The 22890-nt window shown below is 54.2% G+C and overlaps 1 protein-coding gene and 1 pseudogene across 2 annotated transcripts in view; one reads left to right on the top strand and one right to left on the bottom strand.

The window, feature by feature from the left end:
- Positions 1-22890, top strand: part of PARD6G (par-6 family cell polarity regulator gamma) — a 100402-nt gene that overhangs the window by 61446 nt on the left and 16066 nt on the right. The window lies entirely within an intron of this gene.
- On the bottom strand, positions 21691-22185 carry LOC131742532 (large ribosomal subunit protein P1 pseudogene; annotated as a pseudogene).

A 22890-nucleotide genomic window follows, 5' to 3' on the forward strand; every position in this document is an offset into this window, starting at 1 on the left:
CCCCGCTCTGCTGAGTGGGGCAGCCCTAGAGCAAAGATGACCCGAGAGTCTGGCGGGAGCCTGTGTGTGTGTGTGTTGGCCGGGGCGGTGGAGGGGCGGGGGGTGGGTGGGAGCTGGGAGCTGGCTGGCAGGACATGTTAGGAATTCTCCAGGAAGATCCCTGTGGGCTCTGGGCGTCTCTGCTCATCTTTGCATTGCAGAGAACAGAAGGTTTGGGAGAAGTTTTCCTGCCGTGAATGCAGCCAGGAGTGCGGTGCTGGGGCCTTGCAGTGGGGGCCCAGGGGCCCTCATGGCAGCACCCGACTCTCTCGAAGACACTGAGTTTGCAGAGCCTCAGCCGGGGTGGGAGGCTGGGCATGCAGGACCCTGCCCCCGCTGGCATGGTTTTTTTTAAAGTTTGCATTTTCTGATGGTGGGAATTTGCAAGAGTAGCTGACCGTTGAAATTGGAACTCTTTTTTTTTTTTTTTTTTTTTAATTTATGGCTGTGTTGGGTCTTCGTTTCTGTGTGAGGGCTTTCTCTAGTTGCGGCGAGCGGGGGCCTCTCACTATCGCGGCCTCTCTTGTTGCGGAGCACAGGCTCCAGACGCGCAGGCTCAGTAGTTGTGGCTCACAGGCTTAGTTGCTCCGCGGCATGTGGGATCTTCCCAGACCAGGGCTCGAACCCGTGTCCCCTGCATCGGCAGGCAGATTCTCAACCACTGCGCCACCAGGGAAGCCATTGAGGTTTTTATTGAGATGGTTGCAGTTTTCAGAAATAATACGGAGATCCCTGTGTACTTTGCCCAGTTCCCCCCAGTGGTGGTATTTTACAAAACTGTCACAAGTGTCACACATGACACACCGTGCGCCTTGTTCAGGTTTGCCTAGCTTTACTTGGCACCCAGTTGTGGGTGCTGGCATGATTTTTAAGAGCAAATCACAGCAATATCTGGTAAAATTGAACACACAAAGACAAGCCACTTTCCCATCTGTGGCAGGATGTTCTGCCCCATCAGACGGCGATTTACAAGTGCTTCCTACATCTTAGGGCTTGGTCACGGGCTACTCACATCAGTAATGTTTGTCTGTGGGCCATGCCTGATACCTGTCAGCCCTTGCGGCCACAGCCTCCCAAGAGTGCTTTCCACCCCCGTGGAGCGGTCCTGGGGCCCGCACCCCACAGCAGGCTGCGGAAGCGGCCCTCCGAGAGCAGGCAGGCAGCGGCTGTAAGGCTGACTGTGCTTCACTCCTTCGCATTCTCCCTGCCGACCCCTCAGCCCCGTCACACAGCCACAGCCCCTTGCCCTGCTCCCAGCCTGTGTTACCTGCTGTGCCCTCTCTCGGGCGAGGCCCACGTGGGCGCTGAGGTCCCAGAGCAGGTGCTGGGTTTTTTCTCGGGGGTTTGGGGGCATTTTTTCAGCTTTGAAGGAAGTGGGAAATACACATTATAAGTAGGATAACTGGTTCTGAAAAACACTTAACGTGTTGGAAGTTTCAACGTAATTTACAGGTATATCCATCAGTCTTTTCTCAGGGCATGAAGTTTTCCAGGTAGAGACACTAGGAAAAACTTGATTAAAAAGCAGGTATGCTCATGCAACTCAATATTAAAAAAACAAACCACCCAATCCAAAAATGGACAGAAGACCTAAATAGACATTTCTCCAAAGAAGACATACAGGTGGCCAAGAGGCACATGAAAAGCTGCTCAACATCACTAATTAGTAGAGAAATGCACGTCAAAACTACAGTGAGGTGTCACCTCACACCAGTAAGAATGGGCATCGTCAGAAAATCTACAAACTACAAATGCTGGAGAGGGTGTGGAGAAAAGGGAACCCTCTTGCACTGCTGGTGGGAATGTAAATTGATACAGCCACTATGGAGAACAATATGGAGGTTCCTTAAAAAACTAAAAATAGAATTACCAGAGGACCCAGCAATCCCACTACTGGGCATATACCCTGAGAAAACCATAATTCAAAAAGACACATGCACCCCGATGTTCACTGCAGCACTATTTACAATAGCCAGGACATGGAAGCAACCTAAATGCCCATCGACAGATGAATGGATAAAGAAGATGTGGTACATATATACAATGGAATATTACTCAGCCATGAAGAGGAACGAAACTGGGTCGTTTGTAGAGACGTGGATGGACCTAGAGACTGTCATACAGAGTGAAGTAAGTCAGAAAGAGAAACACAAATATCATATATTAACGCATATACGTGGAACCTAGAAAAATGGTACAGATGAACCAGTTTGCAGGACAGAAATAGAGACACCGATGTAGAGAACAAACGTACAGACACCAAGCGGGGGAAGCCGGTTGGGGGTTGGTGGTGGTGGTGGGATGAATTGGGAGATTGGGACTGACATGTAGACTAATATGTATAAAACAGATAACCAATGAGATCCTGCTGTATAAAATAAATAAATAAAATTCAAAATGAAGAAATAAATTAAAAGCAGGTATGCAGCTACTTTAAGAGTGGTCAGGTATCTGCTCTGATTTCTGTTTCTCACCTGTCCCTTTAAGCTGATGTTCCCTCCTCTTTTACACACTTGCTTCTGTCACCAGTCCTTTCCAGGTACCGCTTTCTCTCTTCATCATGACCGTAGCTCTTCTCTCCTCGTCCACCTTCAAGGCTGGTCCTCGTAAACCACAAACCTCTCCTCTCCTTGCAAAGCTCCTCCTCCAGGAAGCCTCTCAGGATTTACTGTCCTCCGACCGGAAAGACGTCACAGTGTTGCTGGCGCTGGTGGACCGTTGGGGTCATCGGATTTAGAGGCGCTGCCTGCGGCTGCGTCACAGAAGCAGGCCCGGCGTGGCCCGGCGTGCACGTTGACCCAGAGCTCGCAGCCCCGCTTCTGGGAAGAGCCCACTCAGAGGCACAGTGACGGTCTTCGGGTCATCGTAGAGCGGCCCGAGCACCCAGGTGGGCGCGTGGAGGCCTCTCCCTGCAGCGTGCACCTGATAACTATGACAGAGAGAGACCTGTCCTACCTGGAGGGCGCCCAGGGTACGGTGCATGAAGGAGCCAGCTGTGAACCGGGCACCCAGCAACACGGACCGAGCTACGTCCCGAAGCCACACGCCGAAGCCCGCACCCCAACGCGAGGGTCTTCAGGAGGCGATTGAGGTTAAATGGGGTCATGGGAGGGGGCCTGTGTCCTCCTAAGAAGAGGAGAGGACACCAGAGCTCCCCCTCCGCCCCGAAGAGGCCTCACTAGAACCGACCACGCGGCGCCCCGAGGGCGGACTCCAGTCCCCAGGACTGTGCGAAGTTAACCTCTTCCGTTTAAACCGCCCAGCTCGAGCTGGCGTAGGAAGTTCCCAATTATTAAAGTGCTGTTTTATGTATTTTCTGTATGTGGTGTCATGATGGTTAATTTTATTTGTCAACCTGATTGCCGTAAGGGATGCCCGGAGAGCGGATGAAACATTATTTCCGGGTGTGTCTGTCAGGGTGTTTGCAGGAGAGATGAGCATTTGGATCAGTGGACTGAGTAAAGCAGGTCACCCCCCGCCCCCCGCGGTCGGTTAGGGGCCCAAATGGGACCAAAGGTGAAGGAAGGGCAAATTCTCTCTCCTGGAGCTGGGGCATCTACCTGTCTTTGCCCTCGGACATGGAGCGCCCACGGCTGGGGGCCGGCCCCCGTGCGAAGTCTCCTCTTACGTCTGTGTCTGTATGTGTCCTGTGGGCTCCATGCCGCTGAGAAGCCCACGGGTACAGATGCGTTTTAGTCGCTGAAGAGCCTGGGAAAGTGTGCGCGAGACAGTTATTAGGAAGGAGGGCCATCGGGGCAGTTTCTTTGTTTTGAGGATTTAACGCGTCGATCCAGCCTGTGCTGTTCTGCTCCCAGCGCGTGCCGGGCGCTCTCCCCGCACACCGTTTAAATGAACGAGCCAGCAGAGGAGAGAGACTTTTCACGATGCTGCCTTCAGCCCCGCCGAGGGCCTCAGCGGTGTCCTCCCGGGCACCGGCGCAGCGCCGCAGGGGAGCACCTGGGTCCCGTGCCTAGCGGCGTCTGCCTCTAGCCTCAGTTTCCCCATCTGTCAAAAGGAAGGTACCCCGGGCCTCCAGAGCCGTGAGGACCCAGGAGGACGGGGTGGGAAGCTCTTGGTCGGCTCGGCCTGCAGGAAGATTCGTTCCCGGCTGACCCGGCCTCTCCAGGCCTCAGGAAAGCCGCCCGAGTGGCTCCTGTGGGCCTGACGGGGGGGCTCTGAGCACCCACAGTGGGTTGGAGAGGACGGCTTCCACTTCCTGGCCGCAGGCGTCTTTGCGTTCTTCCCCTGGAGCCCTGGGGGAGGTCGAGCGCGGCTCAGAAACGGCAAACAGCTCTCCGGGCTGGGCCTCAGCCGGGGCTTCTCCCGTGTCCTGAAGACATAAAGCTTCACTTGTCATTGACCTCAGTGGTTCTGCCAGCAGCCTGGACCCTGAATCTCGGTGGAGAATTTCGAGTGCTGCCCGGAACTGGCCACGCAGGACCCGGCACTCTTCACTGTGGGCTTTGAAAGCATCTCAGCAGACCCTGCGGGGAGTGGTCCAAACACCTCCCAAAACTCGGGCACGGCTTCCTTTGGCAGGGAAAGGCATTTCAGAGTTGACTTTATTTTTACTTTGCGGTGGCTTTCAAGACCCGATCCACTGTTTGAGGCGGCTTTTAACAGAAAATACCAGGTGTTGGTCTGAGTCTTGTTTTCCTGGTAAACTTGTTCAGGCTCCCGGTGTACGGCACCCTCACGTGAGGCGGGGAAGCTGGGAGCTGAGCGCCATACTTAGCCTCTCAGATTAGGACTTTCTACATTGTGTGGTTGGTTTGTTCATGTTTACATCATGCTGGTTCCAGACAGCTTCTATTAACGCCTGGTATTTTGTGTTGGGCCTCTTCTCCCGGGAAGACAGAAGAGAGCTCCTAAGACCAGACCCCACACACAGGGTGTTATTTATGTTTCTGTTTTTTAAAACCAGGGCCACGGCTCCTTTTTGTGTGCTGCTTTACTTAGAAATGCACAGGGACATGACCTTGGGTGAGGCAATGGTTTCCTAAATGTAATACCAAAAGCACAAGCAACCAAAGAAAAAATAGATCAATTGGACTTCATCAAAATTTAAAACTTTTGTGTGTCAAGGGACACTATCAAGAAAATGAAAAGGTAATCCACAGAACAGAATATTTTAAAGTCATATATCTTATAAGAGATTTGTGTCTAGAATATAAAGAACATTCTCATCAATGATAAAAAGACAAATTGAAATCTGAATTTGTCAGATTTGGCAAAGGATCTGAATAGGTGTTTCTCCAAAGAAGATATTCAGATGGCCAATAAGCACATGAAACGATGAAAGACAGATAGAAACAAATGTGGAGAAACTAGAACTTTCGGGCACTGCTGATGGAAATATAAAATAGGGCAGCCACTGTGGAAAACCATTTGGTGAGTCCTCAAAAAGGGGAAAGTATAGTTACCGTACGACCCAGCGATTTCGCTCCTAGCTATCTACCCAAGAGAAATGAGCATGTGTGTCCACACAAAAACATACATAGCGGCATTATTCACAATAGCCAAAAAGTGGAAACAACCCAAGTGTCCATCAAGGAGGCGTGGATTTTTAAAATGTGGTCCATCCATGCAGTGGTATATTTCTCAGCCTTAGAAAGAAATGAAGCACTGATAAATGCTACAGTGTAGATGAACTTGAAACTATTATGCTCAGTGAAAGAAGTCAGACACAAAAAGCCACATACAGTATGATTCCACGTATAGGAAGTGTCCACAATTGGCAGGTCTATAGAGATAGAAGGCAGATTAGTATTTGCCCGGGGTTGGAGGGAGGAAGCCATTTTGAAGGGCGGTGTTTCTTTTGGGGGCGATGAAGATGCTCCAGAACTAGGTAGTGGTGATGCTTCCACAACGCTGTGAATTTACTAAAACCTTCTGGACTGTACATTTTTAAATGGTCTAAATGGTGAATTTTATGTTACATGAATTTCATCTCAATTTTTTTCAAAAAAAACCACCTTTTTTTTTAAAGCCAGATGCACAGGGAGCAAACATGGGCTGGTGAAGTAAACAGCTGGGCGGTGCCTCGTTCATGGACCACTCGGTGCCCCCATGGCCTGGGGCAGAGGTGGAAGCCTGGGAGCTCCTCTGTCTGAGAGGTTTTCTCGGGTGGGGTCGGGGGGCTGGGGGGGGGTGCGTGGAAACACCCACCTGGGGTGGCGATGCCCTCCAGCTGTGTCCATGGTCACCTGCTCGAGGTTCACAGAGGAGCAGGTGGGCGTGGCCTGAGTCTTTCCTGAGACCCTTGTAGTGGGGAATGCTGACACTGGGGAGGGGGAGCCCTAGGAGGGGGCTACAGCTTTGGGGGGTTTCTAATTGTTCTTTGCTTCCAGTTTTTCTATAATGAATATGGATGATGTGGGTTAACTTTTTAATAGAATGAGATACTGGACACCCAGAAGCAAAAGAACATGCTCCTTGTATGCTTCCTGTGAAAATGTAAACTCTCTTCCTTTCCTTGCCCTGGACTTGGGGTGGGGGGCATTCCAGAAACAGCACCCTAAGTAAGTTAAGAATTCTGTGCCCTAGTTACAGAAGACGCTACCCAGGGGAAGACTAGTACAGTTGACCCTGTGTATCCACGGGTGTCACATCCATGGATTGAAGCAGCCGAGGATCGACGGGGATGCGGGTGCAGAACCCACGGATACGGCGGGCCGACGGCACTGGGCCGTGTTATGTACGGGGCTTGAACGTCGCAGATTTGGGGGTCCGCGGGGGTCCGGGGAGCAGTGCCCCTCGGATACTGAGGAATGGCTGTACCGTGTTTTGTTTCTTGGTTTTTTGTCAAAAGAAAGCTTGTTGTCAGGCACCCAGGCTCTCTGAAGCTCATGTGAGGAGAGTTTATTTTGAAAGAATGTGTTTTAAAGCGAGCGGGAAGGAGGGCTGGAGGGCTGGCCACGTCACTAGGGAGGTTTTCTCCCCGAGGGGGCCCTGATGGCGCGCTCTTGCCTCTTTCCCTTCCCCCGTCTGTGGCAAGTCCGAGGTGCCCTCTTCCCCCACCTTCCAGCCCTCAGTGGCACCTGAGCCCCTGCCTGTTCTCAGCGTTCTTGGGCTCTCTGTGCACACCTAGCAGACAGCTGTGTCCCAGCCCACCTGCCGGGAGCTCTGCCTTACCTGAGTACCGCGTGGCACCCTTCTGGACCGGTCGCCTGCTTGGCAGATACAGGACCTGGGGTCCTGGTCCACGTTGAGATGGTTACAAATAAGCTAGTACTGCTAAGAATAAAGCACTTGAAGACGTTTAGAGTTTACCAAAAAGGGTGGACCCACAGATATGCTTATAAGGAAACTGTGTCGGTCAGTCAGCTCTTGGGGGAGGGTTGTAGCCCCCCCAGACCTGACCCAGGTGGGGACAGAGGTGCCGGGAGCTGCTCAGGGTCACCGGCCTGTCTCCTGGTGCCAGCTGCTCCCAGGCCGGGGTGCCCCGTCGGCAGCTCGGCCAAGCCACAACCAGCGTGTGCGCGAGAGGCGCAGTAGAGCTCGTCCCGGTGAAGCCGGAGCGGGAGGGCGGGAGGGCAGCTGGCAGCTGGCGGCTCTGCCGTGGACGGAGGCAAAAACCCAAGAAGAAACAAGCGCCCGGGAACAGAAAACGAGCACAGGAGACCCCTCTATGCCCGTCAAAACAGATCTCGTCACCTGAGAAGCACGACTCTAGTTCCTGGACACACCCCGCCCTGGGGTGTCAGGGAGCTCACAGCCACCCACCCCAGGAGCCCTGTGAGTGACGCCCAGGTCCCGCCTCTGGGTGCCCTCCTTGCAAGCCTCCTGACACCGGTCTGGGGGTCACTGCGGCCGGGGCTGTCGGTGGCGGCGCAGCATGGACCTGCTGCTCTCCGTCCCCTGCATGGGCCTCGGTGACCCAGAACTACCCGAGTTCCTCTGCTGGGATGAGTAGCAGACGCTCAAGACACGTACGTGTGTCCGTGCCCAGCCCCCCCTGAGCCTGCGTGGAGCCCCTGGAGGACAGGTCTGTGTCTGCTGCCGGCAGGGCTCCTAGGACCACGGCTCTGAGAGGGGCCCCGAAGCTGTCAGGAGGCGTCTTGCCCTGGAGCAGGGCCTCACAGCCTCATGCCCAGGAAGGACTGAAACACGCGTATACCTTTGGGAGGGGTCCTAGGACCACAGCTCCGGGGGGGCCCTGATTGGCCTGAGCCCGACCCAGCCCCGCTCAAGTCCTTGTTTCCGGAACGGGCTGAATCATTTCGGGGCGGGGAGAGACAGACTGACACACACTGAGGGTGACGGGCGAGAGTTTTCGGCTCCCGAGCCGCGCATTCCGTGATCCTCGATGGGTGGAGATGTTTACTGCCAGAAGAGGCCCTAAAGGACTTACTGCCATAAGCCTGATTCTGCGTTCACTTTGAGTCGTTCCGTAGAAATGCTCTTTAAACCCCCTTTGAAGCTGGAACCAGCCCTGATAAAAGCAGCCGCGGTGCCAGGACTGAGGCTCAGAGCACATTCAGCCAGTTCCTGAGCTGCGGGCCCCCGGGTGCCCTGTGGAGCCGTCCCGAACCCAGAGGACTGCACTCCTGGGAAAGATAGGGCACTAACCGGGACGGCGTCCTCTGAGGACAGCTCGGGGGGGGGTGGGGGGCAGAGCATGCGGGAGTGGCCTGGCTGAGCACCCCAGCCCCGCAAATGGGCTGAGCCGGGAGTGGCCAGAGAGCTGGGTGCGCGGCGGGGGGCCTCCAGGGAGCTCCGCTCCGCGAGTTCATCCGGGGGCGCTGGGGGAAAATAGAGCAAGGAGACGGGTCCCAAGTCTGCACGACGAAGCCTGGCGGGGGGGAGAAAACTGCAGGACTTCCGGATTCCTTTGTAATATGTGGCCTATTTTGTTTCTCAGCTTATGTGGCAGACTTTTAAAATGTTGACATTTCCAGCGTCTCTAAGGATAACATCTTGCTCTGACTTGTGTTTTGATCCAGTGGTGCAGTTCTTCCGGGATGTTTTTTGTATGTGTCTGCAGTGTTTGCTTAATTGTGGGAAGGGGAACTGTCTGGCCTTAACTACCCTTGGACAAGCCGAGCCTGGAGGAGGTGTTTTCGAGCAGCTAGGCTGACGGCTGATTAAAGTCACCTGTGTGCGCCTCCCGTCCCCAGTGTGGCCTCCAGCTCTCCGCGGCCTGTTCTCCGGCCTCCCCCCTCTCCCACCACATCCCTCTCCCTCCTCTCACTTTTGTTTCTAGAATGCTTTTACGTAGAAGCCAGCAGCCGTTTGCCGGCACCGCTTCCTGCACCGCGTGGCCACGCAGCAGACTCGCAGCAGCTCTTGTGATCCTGGTGGCAAATCAGGCTCGTTAGGGAGCTGTTCCTTCTCCTCCTCATGGCGCTTTAAAGTCGGGTAACTGTCCTGGGAGGGAAGGAGGCCTCCTCAGCTTGTGTCTCGAGAAGCTGAGTCAGCAGCAGGATGGGAGGACAGGGGGGCCAGCTTATTGGACAGAGGGCCGGGCTCCTGGAGAGGCCTTCCCCTCCCTGCAGGCCTGGTCCGTCTGATCCTGGAGGAAGAGCCAGGGAGGCGCCACTGAGCGCCTGATGGGGCAGAGGGTTTCTGCCAGGCAGAACGGCACCTTGGTTTCTGCAGCTGTCTGGTGCGTCCCCCCTTGAGCAGTTACAGGAACGCCAGGGAGCTGTGGGTGGAGCGTGGCCTGCAGGCTCGAGGCGTCCGGGCGCCGAGGTCTGGCACAGCCTGGCCGAGGCCGCACCCCCGGCCTCCTGTCCTCTGGCCGCCCAGCTTGCCTTCTCTGGACGCAGCCCGGCTCTGCGGAAAGTGCACCCCGAGCTGTTTCCCTGTACCACCTGCAGACACACAAGACCATTCCTGGAACTGCAGATTAAAGCGGCACGGGGGGTGTTTTCTCACGATTGTGCTTCCACTGTGATGCCCTGGTTGAGTGCATTCAGACTGGGAGTCCTGGGGACGCGCTGGCCAGCTGACCTGGCGACTCACGTCCGGGCATCTGCCTTAAGGAAACAGTCAGAGGAACGTACGGCCACCTCGTTGTTATTTGTACGACTACAAAGTGATATAAAACCAAACATCCAATTGTGAGGGTTAGACACGTGCAGGCAAATCCCTATACTGGTGTCTCATGTAGTCTTCAAAAGCAGAATATTTACTGAACAGATGTTCCTAACGTACAGCATCAGTGGGGAACGCATCACAACAGGGGCGCTGCACGCGCCACGCACACACAGGGAAGCAGCACCAAAAGGTCAGAAAGAGCGTCCGAACGCCGGGGGCCAGGTGATTTTGACACTGTGTGTGTGCACAGCTTGGGAAGCGTAGCAGTGAGCATGTATCGCTTCTGAGATCAGAAGAAAAAGTGTTATTTAAAGCACAACCAACACCCAAAAGAGCAGTGGTAGGGAAAACGGGTGTCGTTTCAGAGAGGGATCCCCCAGACTCGGCCTGGGGTGGAACCGCAGGCCCGACCTCTGCTGGCGGGCTCGGACCGGGTTTCTTGCTCGCAAGGGGCAGCCGCGGCAGTGGTGGTAGTTCACCGCAGCCCCCCGTCCAGTCTGGGTCAGTGGGGCCCCTGGGCGTGGACACGGCGTGACCGCTCGGCACCGTGATCGGCAGGTCGTGGTTGCGCCTCAAGCTGTGTCCAGGGCGCTGGGCGGTGTGGACTGAGGATGGGCTGGAGCTTCTCGGGGCCACCGTGGACTGACCTCGAGGGCCCACACGAGGCAGCAGGGGGACACACAGACCCGGGGAGGTGGAGCAGGCCCGGGGCGCCCTGTGCTTCCCAGAGGGGACGGGGTTCCGGGCGCTGAGTGCCGGGCCCCCGCGCACAAGCCCCTCCTCCAGGTCCAGCGTGTTAGCAGGCGGCCTGCAAAGCCAGACCCAGGCAGCGGGGAGGTTGGGTGGGAACTCCTTGTGGGAGAGGGGACGGAGGGGTGTGTGTGTGGTGACTCCTGGACCCCCACCCAGCTTCCGTCTGTCTCCTGGGGGTCCCCTGCCCACCTGCCGTGCAGTACTTTAAAGGGAAAGCAGGCCTTTAACTGTGCCGCTGCGTACAGCACAGTGACTCGCAGCCTCCCGGCACCGCCTAGGCTGCCGGCCTGTTCTCCCCGTCACAGAGCGCTGCTCCGGACCCCCTCCCGGCCTTTTTTCTTCCTGGCACAGTTGCTGGACGTTGCTGTCAGCTGCTTGTTCTCCTGACTCTGACGCCGGACTGGGGCTCTGTGACACGGAGGTTCTGTCTGTCTGTCCTGTGGTCACAGGTGCAGGCAGGTGGCGGGGAGTGAGGGCCCATTCCCCGGCCTCTGGGGCAAACCGAGGTCTCCCCAACCTGCCAGGATGAGCCCCCATCTGAGCTCTGTGTCTGGGGTGCTCGCCTAGCCAGCTGGCTGGGGCGGGCCCTTGAGTCGGGGCTGCGAGGGCCACGGGGAGATGGTTCCGAGGAGTTCTAGCTGCTTCGACGGCTTTTCGACCACTAATACCTAGTTTACTTTTAAAGAAAGTGGTCAGTGCTACTGAGGGAGTAGTTTGTTTTATGTAAGAACCATAGACTGATTTCTAGCCTTTTATGCTTTAAGGCATTTTTAAAAATTAACAGACTTTATTTTTTAAAGCAGCTTTAGATTTATAGAAAAATGCAGCAGAAAGTACAGAGAATTCCCATCGCCCTCTCTCCCTACTGATAGCATCACATATTAATGTGATGTTACACTTTTACAGCTGATGAGCCAGTATGGGTATGTTACTGTTCATTAAAGTCCATAGCTTACATTAGGGCCCCCTCTTGGTGCTGTGGTGTTCAGTGAGTTTGCCACGTGCACAGTGACCCGTGTCCATCACGACAGCATCATACAGAGTATGTTCACTGTGCTGAAGATCTGTGCTCAGTTTCTCCCCTGCCCCCCCCCCGCCGCCCACTCCATCCCGGGCAGCCACGGGTCTGTCTCTTCAGTGTCTCCACAGTTTTGTCTTTTCCCGAGTGTCATCTAGGGGGAATCACACAGTGCGCAGCCTTTTCGGATTGGTTTCTTTCTCTTAGTTATAGACATTTAAAGTTTCTTCTTCTCTTTTCATGGCTTGATAGGTCATTTCGTTTTATTGCTGGATAATTCTCCATTGTCTGGCTTTACCACGGTTGATCTACTCACAGTTTAGTTGCTTCCAAGTTTTGGCAATGATGAATAAAGCTGCTGTAAACATCCACGCGTCAGTTTTTGTGAGGACATAAGTTTTCGGTTCATTTGGGCAAATTCCAAGGAATGCGATTGCTGGATCATATAGTTAGATTATGTTTAACTTTGTTAGAAACCACCAAACTGTCGTCTTGCAACGGCTACACCATTTTGCGTTCCCACCAACAGCGAACGAGCGTTCCCACCAACAGCGAACGAGCGTTCCCGTTGCTCCGTATCCTCACGGGCATTGGGTGTTGTCAGTGTTCTGGAGTTTGGCTCTTCTATTAGAATGGCCAGACTAATAGGGGTGTGGTGGTATCTCATTGTTGTTTTACCTTCTATTTCCCTGATGATGTGATGTGGAGCATTTTTCAGGTGCTTATTTGTCATCTGTGTATTGGGCGAGGTATCTGTTCACAATTTTTGCCCATTTTTTAATTGGGTTGTTTGTTTTCTTATTGTTGAGTTGTGAGAGTTCTTTGTGTTTTTTAGAAACAAGTCCTTTATCAGATGTGTGTTTTGGAAATATTTTCTCCCAGTGTGCTGCTCCTCTCTTTTTTTTTCCACTCTCTGTGTCTTTCACAGAACAGAAGTTTTTATCTCAATAAAGTCCCATGTATGCATTCGTCCTCTCCTGGATCATGTTTTGGTGTTGTATTTGAAAACTTGCTGCCAGCCCAGGGTCACCTAGATTTTCTGCGCTGTCAGCTTCTAGGGGTTTTACAGTTTCACATTTACATTTAGGTCTGTGGCCCTTTTTGAGGGTTGTGAGGTCTGGGTCTGAATTCACCTCTGCATGTGGACATCCAGGTGTTCCAGCACCGTTTGTTGAACAGACTGTCCTTTCACCATTGAATCACCTTTGCCCCTTTGTCAGAAAGATCGGTTGAGTGTCTTTATGCGGGTCTGTTCTGAGCGCTGTTCCGTTCCGTTGCTGTTTCCCTATCCCTTCACCGCAACCTTATGGTGAGTCTTAAAGTCGGGGCTGTCGGTCCTCCGACTGTGTTCTCCTCCTTCAGTATTTCACTGGCTATTCTGGGTCCTTTTGCTTTTCTGTGTAAACTTTAAAATCAGTTTGTTGACATCCACACAGTAAAATGTTTACTTATACTAAGGAAATAACTTGCTTTGATATATGTACCATATGATGATTTTTAGCCTCTTACACTTTAAGACATTGTTTCCTGTTCTTCATAATCAGAGGGTTTGGGGCTTTGGCAGGGGCGAGTTGCTAATCTGTATGAACTCCGGGATTGTTTTTAAGCATTTTTACTGGTCCTCTGGATTTAAAAAAATTCTCAGTGAACTTTTAAAATAAAAGTTCAATTTAATGTCCAGTGTCTAGTGACTTGCCAAAAAACAATTTGCTTGAAAGGGAATACTATCCGTCCACAAGTTCCCGTGTTTATAACATGGAAAATACCACGGATACCCTACGTGATTCTGCGTTTTCCAAATTTAAAAATTTCAAGTTTAAAAATTTTAAAGCTCCTTTCATGTAACTTGGTCGATTTTCCGGAGTAGACGTGTCCCAAATTTGCATGAAACAGGGTAGCCAGCATGGCCTGCAGCCTCTGGAGCTCCGGAGCGGAGCGGCCCAGAGCCAGCGGAGCCGCCCACGGCGCGGCGCCTTCCCCAGCCACGCGGCGCCTCGCCGCTTCCCTCCCCTCTGCCCGGCCCCGGCCCCGCTTCCTCCTGCTGAACCTGTCCAGGGGGCCCCGTCGGCGCCGCCCCGGCCTCCCCTCAGCTGGCCTGCGTCCCTGCCTTTCCTGGACGCGGCGCACTCCTCGCGGGGGCCGGCCGGTCCGCAACGCAGCGCCCGTGGCACTTCCGGTCACGGCTCACTGAGCGGGAAGGGACCCCCTTCTCCCTCACCGCGTCCTTCTCCCTCGCCCGTCCTTCTCCCTCGCCCCGTCCTTCTCCCTCGCCCGTCCTCCTCCCTCACCCGTCCTCCTCCCTCACCCCGTCCTTCTCCCTCACCGCGTCCTCCTCCCTCGCCCCGTCCTTCTCCCTCGCCCCGTCCTTCTCCCTCACCCGTCCTCCTCCCTCACCCCGTCCTCCTCCCTCACCCCGTCCTTCTCCCTCGCCCCGTCCTTCTCCCTCGCCCCGTCCTCCTCACTCGCCCCGTCCTCCTCCCTCGCCCCGTCCTTCTCCCTCACCCCGTCCTTCTCCCTCGCCCCGTCCTTCTCCCTCACCGCGTCCTTCTCCCTCGCCCGTCCTTCTCCCTCGCCCCGTCCTTCTCCCTCGCCCGTCCTTCTCCCTCACCGCGTCCTTCTCCCTCGCCCGTCCTTCTCCCTCACCCCGTCCTTCTCCCTCGCCCGTCCTTCTCCCTCACCGCGTCCTTCTCCCTCGCCCGTCCTCCTCCCTCACCCGTCCTTCTCCCTCGCCCCGTCCTTCTCCCTCGCCCGTCCTTCTCCCTCGCCGCGTCCTTCTCCCTCGCCCCGTCCTTCTCCCTCGCCCCGTCCTTCTCCCTCGCCCCGTCCTTCTCCCTCGCCCCGTCCTTCTCCCTCGCCCCGTCCTTCTCCCTCACCCGTCCTTCTCCCTCACCCGGCCGTCGCCTGACGCCGCCCTCAGACCCACGACGGCCCCAAGGAGCCGCCCCGCCCCACGAACGTGTGTCACGCGCGGCGCGCTGAGCGGCCCCGTCGCCCGCGAGGAAGGACTGGGGAGCCGGCCAGCCTGCCCTCCTCGCGGACACAGGCGGCCCGGCTGGTCCTGGGCCGAGGGAGACGCGCTCGGAGGCGGGCAGGCTTCCGTGTCTCCTCCTGCCCGGGCGTCCGGAAACGGAGGGAACGTAGTCTCACGTGAGTGGAAAGGTGAGACCGGAGAGGGGGAGGGCGGTGGACGTGCGCCCAGGAAACGTGGGCCGCCCTGCATGGTTGACTTCGTGGAAAACATAAGCTCGAGCACGTTGCAGGATAAAGCAGCCGTGGCCGTGCTGCTCTTGCAGAAGGCGATTCCAGGAACCAAAGCCGGGATCTGAGGAGCGGGACCTTCTAGAGAACAAGTTTCGTTTTTGAGATACTGGTCCCCGCGCGACGGCTTCTGTGTGAAACCACCTGAGCCGCAGGGCTGCCCGCCGGTGTCGGCACCGGGCGGGCGTCTGGCCGGAGCTTTGCCGCGCCGCTTAGGACGTGGGAGGACGGAGGGAAGCCGCCCGCGACCTGGGCGCGGGGCCGCTGGCCACGGGACTCGGGGCGAAGCCTGGGCGCCCCGCCTCCTCGTGAGGGCGTCGGCTCTTTGCCGCTTGGGCCGCCGCCGAGCCCGTTTGCCTCTGCGTTCGAACCGCCGTTCGCCGGCCTCGTTCGGAAGCAGCCGTGAACCACGTGCTTCACCTGAGGCCCTCGGGCTGCGTCCCAGGCCGGGGACGGAACCTGCCTGCCACGAGTCCCAGCGTCAACCTGCCTGAAAAGCAGGTCCCCAGGACCGCGAACGCGCTCCCCCGGGGTCGTGGCCGGACCGCCTCACCTCTCGCTGCGAGTCCCAGCCAGCCACACCTGCGAAAGGAGGACCGGGGTCCCTGCGCCTGGACGAAACGTCGACGGCCGAGTGCATGTGCCAGCCTGGCCAGGCCACGGGGCCCAGAGGGTGGGCATTTCGGAGCGTTTCCGGAAAAGGTGAGCATTCGAGTCAACAGACTGAGTGAAGTAGGGTGGACTTCCTTCCCTCCTCTGAGGCCTGGATGGAACAAAACGGTGGAGGAAGGGGAATTGTCCCTCTTTCTGCTTGGCTGGGGCATCGTCCTCTTCGCCCTTTGCCATCAGTGCTCCCGGGTCACCGCTGGCTCACCTGGGTCTCCGGCTTGCAGGCAGCAGATGATGCGACTTCTCTGTCTCCATAATTGCCTGAGCCACTGTATAATAAATTGCTCTCTGTACCTACACACACACACACACACACACACACGCACAGACACACGCACGCGCACGCACACGCACCCTGACCAACGTTTCAGGGATCTGAGACGCCTCCCTTCCAGAGAGGGGATCTGCACTGGACAAAGCACACAAGGACAGGGTCACTCCTACCCTATTCTCGCCAGCATCCTCTCCCAATCCCCGGGAACGTGGTGAAGGCTCCACTCAGGACCCGCCTCCCCCAGGCCTTTCTGGACCCCGTCCCACCCTCCGGGGTGCACTTCTCAGGGCCCCTGGACCCAGGCTTACTGCTCTGTCCCCAGGTCCCCGTGTCTTCGTGCTTCCATGCGTGTTCACACGTGTTTTCCAGTAGACAGGGCGCTGCCAGGATGGGAACCACGCAACAGAATGTCCTCTGCTCCTTGATACCCACGAGGCCCATGAGGTCCCCAGTTGTAGCCGCTCACTTTGGACAGGGTCTTTGCTGGAAGGAACGAGCACCCGGTATGGTACCTCGGTCCCCTGTAGATTTGCTGACACTCCTTTGGAGGCACCGCTAAATAAACCAGGGCAGCTGGGCACACAGGGTAGGGCCAGCATGGAGTGTTCGTTTTCAGCCAGCATGATCAGGGTCACATGTTGGGCCTTCCAGAGTTTGTGTTCAGAGTCTCCTCAAAGGAAGGAGGCCAAGTGGCAGAGAGGGGACCGGGCCAGCCTCCAGGCTCCAGCCCCACCAGCTTCCCCCTTCCTGCTTCCCCCGCCGTCCTCAGAGGTGAGCAGGCCTCCGCGCCAGCAGACGGACAAAGGCAAGAAGGTACTGCAGCCGGGAGCCAGTCTGGGTACAGTGTGATCAGGACCCACGAGGCGGCCGCGCCCTCTGGCCGTGGGCCTGCAGCCCTGACTTCATACTCCTGGTCTGCCTCTCCGAGGTCACCGGGAAGATGGGAACAGGCTTGTAAATCATCACACGTGGCTGCAAGAAGCAGGAATGGGCTGAAATAAGCAAGTTTCCCCCCACTTGTCTGATGATCTCTACTGAGGATGTTTAGCAGAAAATGGAAAATACTGTTTTGTTTGTAAAAAGCCACCACTTGAGCAGCTGTGTTTTCTCATCTGGCAGCTAATTAAACCTCATGATGGAAGCGTGGTTCCAGGCCCTGCCCTGAACAGGGAGATTTTAATTAATTGCTTAGATAAACTTATTGAACTCTTTAGATTCTAAAGGAGGGGGGTGGTATGTGTAGGGATGTGCCTTTAGTTTGATAACACTGAGATTCAGTTTCAAACATTCATTTGGTTCAGCTTCAGAATTTTATCATTTGAAACAGATTAACAATCTTAATGTTGAAAAACTAGTGTGTAACAATAACATGTTCACGGGAAAGTGTGAAAACAAAAACTGTCAAAAATGTCAGGGTCATTAAGGAAGTAACCATACCCTGCTGATATGCTTCCTGGATGGCATTAACAGCGATTTGAACAGAAAAGCTGTGGTGTATTATTTGAAAGTAAGGGCTGCTTTTTCTTACAGGAACTTTCTGACTTACGGTTAGGCAAATATGAGGAATAGTTAACAACAACAAGTGGGAAAATCTCCCATTTCCTGAACTACGTTTTCATCAGTGACTGGGCACGCCAGCCACGGCTTCCAGCCCTGAAAACACGAATAATTCACCCTCGCTGAGAGGGTGCAGCTCTGAGGCCTTCCTGCCACCTCTCCGCCCTTCTCAAAAAATGTCTAGTTCCAGAACAGTCCACCAAGCTGAGGCGTCCTCCTCATTCCTGCAGGCTGGGGAGGCAGGTCAGATCCGCAGCGGCGTCCGCACGCGGGTGCCCCAGGCTGTGTTGCCTCCTTGCGTTCTCCAGGGCACGGGGCCAGGACTGCTGCGGAAAGACCTCGCCGTCGCGCTCCTGGGCTTGTTTCATTTGGGGTGGGCGCCCCTGGGTGGAGGGACACAGCGGTGATGCTTGGGCGGCGTGTGGCCTAGCGCCCGCCTGGCCGTACGGCCTCAGGTAGCGAGGCTGTGTTGTGTGGGCAGCACTGCAGGCGGACCTGCCTTCGTTTCAGAAGGAAAAATACAAGCGGAAGAGTCACAGCATGTGTTTCCACGTCCAGATGGTGACGGGGGTAGCTTTTTCACTCAGGAAATAAGTAGCAATGATAAATGATGGTTTCTGGCAACTTCCTAGAGGTCAGTCATTCAACACCATTAGAAACATTTATCAACGTGAAGTTGGCTGGGGTTTTTCTATTGTTGTCTGTGGGCCAGCGAGGCCCCCTCGTACCTGTCCTCTCTGTTAGGGTCCGGGGAGGCCCAGGACCAATGGTTCTGTGCTCCGACGCTGAGCAACGCTCACACAGGACACTAGTGGGGACCAGTGCGGACCCTTCAAAAACCACTCCGACAGGAAGGTGAAAAGCTGTAGCCCTCTAGACCAGAGGAGAACATGTCATGGAGGGAATGCCCTTGGAGTTTGAAGGGTTTGGGTTCCAGAGGAGGGGGGACGTGCATCTGCTGTAGTTTGGACCTGGCATGACGGGGCTGAACGTGTCAAGAGCATGTAAGGCAGGGAGGGAGGAGAGCTGTGGAGGACGCGCTCAGGCAGCTGAACGCAGGGTGGGGCGCGATGGTGCGTGAGCCCCACCCAGCAGGCCTGGAGCGCAGATGGGGACGCGGCCCAGGGCAAGGGCCGAAGGGGAGGGGGCCCGGACCACAGGATGAGAGCACCCCCATCAGACTGGGACAGACTGAGCTCTTAGTGTCATGGATTTTCTCTGTTGTTTGCAGGCTCGTTGAGTCACTTCTTATCTTTATCCCTTCCTTCCTTCCTTCCGTCCGTCCCTTGGGCCTGTTTTGCTCTTTCTCTAGGTGTGGGCCCTGACCGCTGACCAGAGGCTGCTCCCCTTGTCTGACGTGTTCTGGGTGCCTCTCCCGTCCCTGCACCCCGCACTCCTCTCCGCCCAGGCCATCCTGCCGCCCGGTCTCATGTGCTTGGACGGCGGCGCTTCGTTTCCACTCCAGCCAGTGCCGGGTTTTCTCCTTAGAGACGTCCAGTTTACCTGTGGATTATTTCCCCAGCCTTTGGAGACCCTCCCGTGGCCTCCCTGGTGCTGATGTCTGCTTTGATCGCACACTCGGTGTGACTCCAGGTGTGAAGAGTTGGTTGAGGTCGAGGCCCGGCCGGCACGGAGCCCTTGGGCGCTTGGAAGAGTGGGTGTCCCCCCGTGGGCTGCCCCCAGAGGCTGTCCTGCTGGGTCCTGCACTGGGTCAGGAGGGCTGAGGGCGAGTCCCCAGCTGTGACGGGACTTGTCAGTTTCTCCTGCAGCTCTTCTAGGGTGTTTTGATCGGCTTTCGTCACGTCGGTTTGCCCCGCCTCACTGCGGCCCTGCTGGGGCACCTGGGGCTTCCCGGGTGGACTGTCTCGCGTGTGGTCCTTCTGTCCCTCTGCCGGAGGTATACGTTACTTATCAGCGCAGCTTCTGCTTTCCTCTGATTTATGTCTGAGTGGCTCCTCCATCCTTTTAACCCGCCTACATTAGGACATTGGATCGGACTTGCAGCTGACCCCGGACGGGTCCTGTTCTGACGCCCCCGTCCAGGGTGGACGTCCAGCCTCCGGGCTCGGCCTTCACCGACCTGCGGGGGCTTCTCCGGCCTGCGGGGGGGCCCTCCTTCCTCCGCCTTTGCTGTCGGATGGGGGTAAAGTGGTGTTTTTCGCTGTTGGGTTTGGGCTGGGAAGAGGTTCCTAAAAGTGCTGTCTCTTCAGGCTGCCCCTTCCTGGTGCTTCGGGTGGAAAGAGTGGTTTTGCTGGGGTTCGAGGTCTGCGCACACTGGTGTTTCAGGCTGTGGCCTTGGGAACAGAAAATCCAGGGACTGGACAGCGAGTGGTCCTGCGGCCACCTTCCCCTCACCACCCTCGGGGTCGTCCTGCGGTTTGTGTGACGTCGGTGAACCCGGAGTAGGGTGGGCAGGCAGGGGCCTCGTCCACCTGTGTACGTGGGGAGCCCTGCTGTCCTCTGTCCCCCGAGGCCTGGGTGGATGCACAGGGACGCAGCCCTCGGGCCTCTGTCCAGTGACCGCGCCTGGAGTGCCCACTGCCCTGGGGCCACCCAGCCTGGGGACGCGGGGAAGGGAGCATAGGGGAATGGGGGGGCTGATGGAATCACAGCGCAGGTCCTGAGCCGGCGAGAGGATGCTCTGAGCAGCAGCATCTGGTCCTCCACAGGCTCTGCCCCCGGCCCCGGCCCCCTCACCCGACCCCCAGTCCTTCACACTTGGAATTGCCCAGGACATTCATCAGGGATATTGGTCTGTAGTTTTCTTTCCTCTTAGTGGGTTTGTCTGGCTTTGTCAGAGTTATGCAGTCCTCATAGAATGAGGCGGAAAGGTTCCCTCCTCTTGAATTTTGGGAGAAGTTTGAGGGTATTAGTTCTTCTTTAAATGTTTGGTAGAATTCACCAGTGAAAACATCAAGCCCAGAGCTTTTCCTTGTGGGAAGAATTTGGACTACTGGTATAATCTCCTTACTAGTTATAGAACTATTCAGATTTTCCACCTCTTCCTAATTTAGTCTGGGTAGGTTTTGTGTTTCTAGGAATTTGTCCATTTCATCTAGGTTTTCCAATTTGTTGGTGTGCAGTTATTCATAGGACTCTCTTAAAATCCTTTTTTTTTTCCTGTAGAAATGGTTGTAATGCCCCACAGTCGTTTCTGATTTTAATAATTTGAATCTTCTCTCTTTTTTCCTAGTTCATCTAGCTAAGGGTTTGTCAATTTCGTTAATCTTTTTGAAGAACAAATTTTTTGCTTTATTGATTTTTCTCTGTTGTTTTTCTGTTCTCTATTTCATTTATCTCTGCTCTAAACTTTGTTATTTCCTTCCTTCTGCTAGCTTTGGGTTTCTTTTGTCCTTATTCTTCTAGTTCCTCAAGTTGTAAAATTAGGTTGTAGATTTGAGATCTCTTGGTTTCTAATGCAAGCATATAACTATAAATTTTCCCCTTAGCACTGCCTTTGCTGTGACCCTTAAGTTTTGGGATGTTGTGTTTTCATTTTTATTCATCTCTAAGTATTTTCTAATTTCCCATGTGATTTCTTCTTTGATCATTTCTTGATTAAAACTGTGCTGTTTAGGTACACACTTTTGTGAATTTTTCAGTTTTCTTTACGTTACTGATTTCTAACTTTATCCTCTTGTTATCAGAGAAGATAATTTCTGTGATATCTATCTTATTCAGTCTACTGAGAATTAATTTGTGGCCTAGTATATGGTCTATCCTGGAAAAAGTCCCGTGTGCACTTGAAGAGACTCTCTATGCTGTTGGGTGGAGTGCTCTGTGTGTGTGTTAGATCTCATTGGTTTATTGTGTTAAGTCCTCTATTTCGTTACTCCTGTCCAGTCATTGTATCCACTTTTAGGAGTGGGGTACTGAAGTCCAACTACTCCTATGAACTGTCTCTTTCTCCCTTGAATTCTGTCAGCTTTTCCTTCATATATATGTAAATATATTTTTTACATGGTTGATTTACAAAATTATATTAGTTTCAGGTATACAACATAGTGATTCAAAATTTTTATAGGTTATACTCTGTTTAAAGTTATTATAAAATGCCGGATATTTTCCTTGTGTTGTACAATTTTTTTTCAAAGAGCTCAGCTTTTTATTGAACGTGCTACTAAAGAGGTTTAGTCAAAAAGACCAAAGCCCATGTCATCATCAGACTCTTCAGATTCTTCTTTCTTTGCTTCCACTTTCTTCTCCTCAGCTGGGGCAGCAGTGGTGGAGGGGGCAGGACCTCCTGCTGGTGTAGCACCAGCTGCTGGGGCAGGTCCACCTGCCCCCACATCGCAGATGAGGCTCTCGATGTTGACATTGGCCAAAGCCTTTGCAAACAACCCTGGCCAGAAAGGTTCAACATTTACACGGGCTGCTTTAATGACAGCATTGATCTTATCCTCCGTGACCGTCACCTCATCGTCGTGCAGGATGAGGGCCGAGTAGATGCAGGCACGCTCCAAGACGGAGGCCATGGTGCGGGCGAGGGCTAGGCAGGGTCTGCCGGGCGCGGTGCTAGTCACCGGATGAAGTGAGGGCCTCACCCCAACGTGGCCTTAGCTTCTTCGGAAGGACCGAGCACCTTAGCGGAAGCTGAGGAAAAGGCTAATATATCCTTGTAGTTTATTTATTTTATACATAGTCATTTGTGCCTCTTAATCCCCTCTCCCATCTTGCCCCTCCTCCTCCTCACTGGTAACTACTAGTTTGTTCTCTACTCTGTAAGTCTGTTTCTGTTTTGTTATATACATTAGTCTTTTTATTCTTTAGATTCCACATAAAGTGATAACATACAGTATTTGTCTTTCTCTGTCTGACTTATTTCACTAAGCGTAATATTCTCTACATCCATTCATGTTGCATCCATTCATGCAAATGGCAAATTTTCATTCTTTTTATAGCTGAGTAATATTCCATTGAATATATATACCACATCTTCTTTATCCATTCATCTGTTGATGTACACTTAGGTTGCTTCCATATGGTGACTATTGTAAATAATGCTGCAATGAACATTGGGATGCACGTATCTTTTCAAGTTAATATTTTTGTTTTCTTCAGATATATGCCCAGCAGTTGAATTGCTGGATCACATGGTCGTTCTATTTTTAGTTTATTGAGGAAACTCCATAGTGTTTTGCTCAGTGGCTGCACCAGTATACATTCCCACCAACAGTGAACACTGGTTCCCTTTTCTCCACATCCTCACCAACATTTGTTATTTGAGATTTTTTTGACGATAGCCATTCTGATGAGTGTGAGGTGCTGTCTTATTGTGGTT

The sequence above is a fragment of the Kogia breviceps genome, chromosome 15 (assembly GCF_026419965.1).
Source record: "Kogia breviceps isolate mKogBre1 chromosome 15, mKogBre1 haplotype 1, whole genome shotgun sequence".
NCBI lineage: Eukaryota > Metazoa > Chordata > Mammalia > Artiodactyla > Physeteridae > Kogia > Kogia breviceps.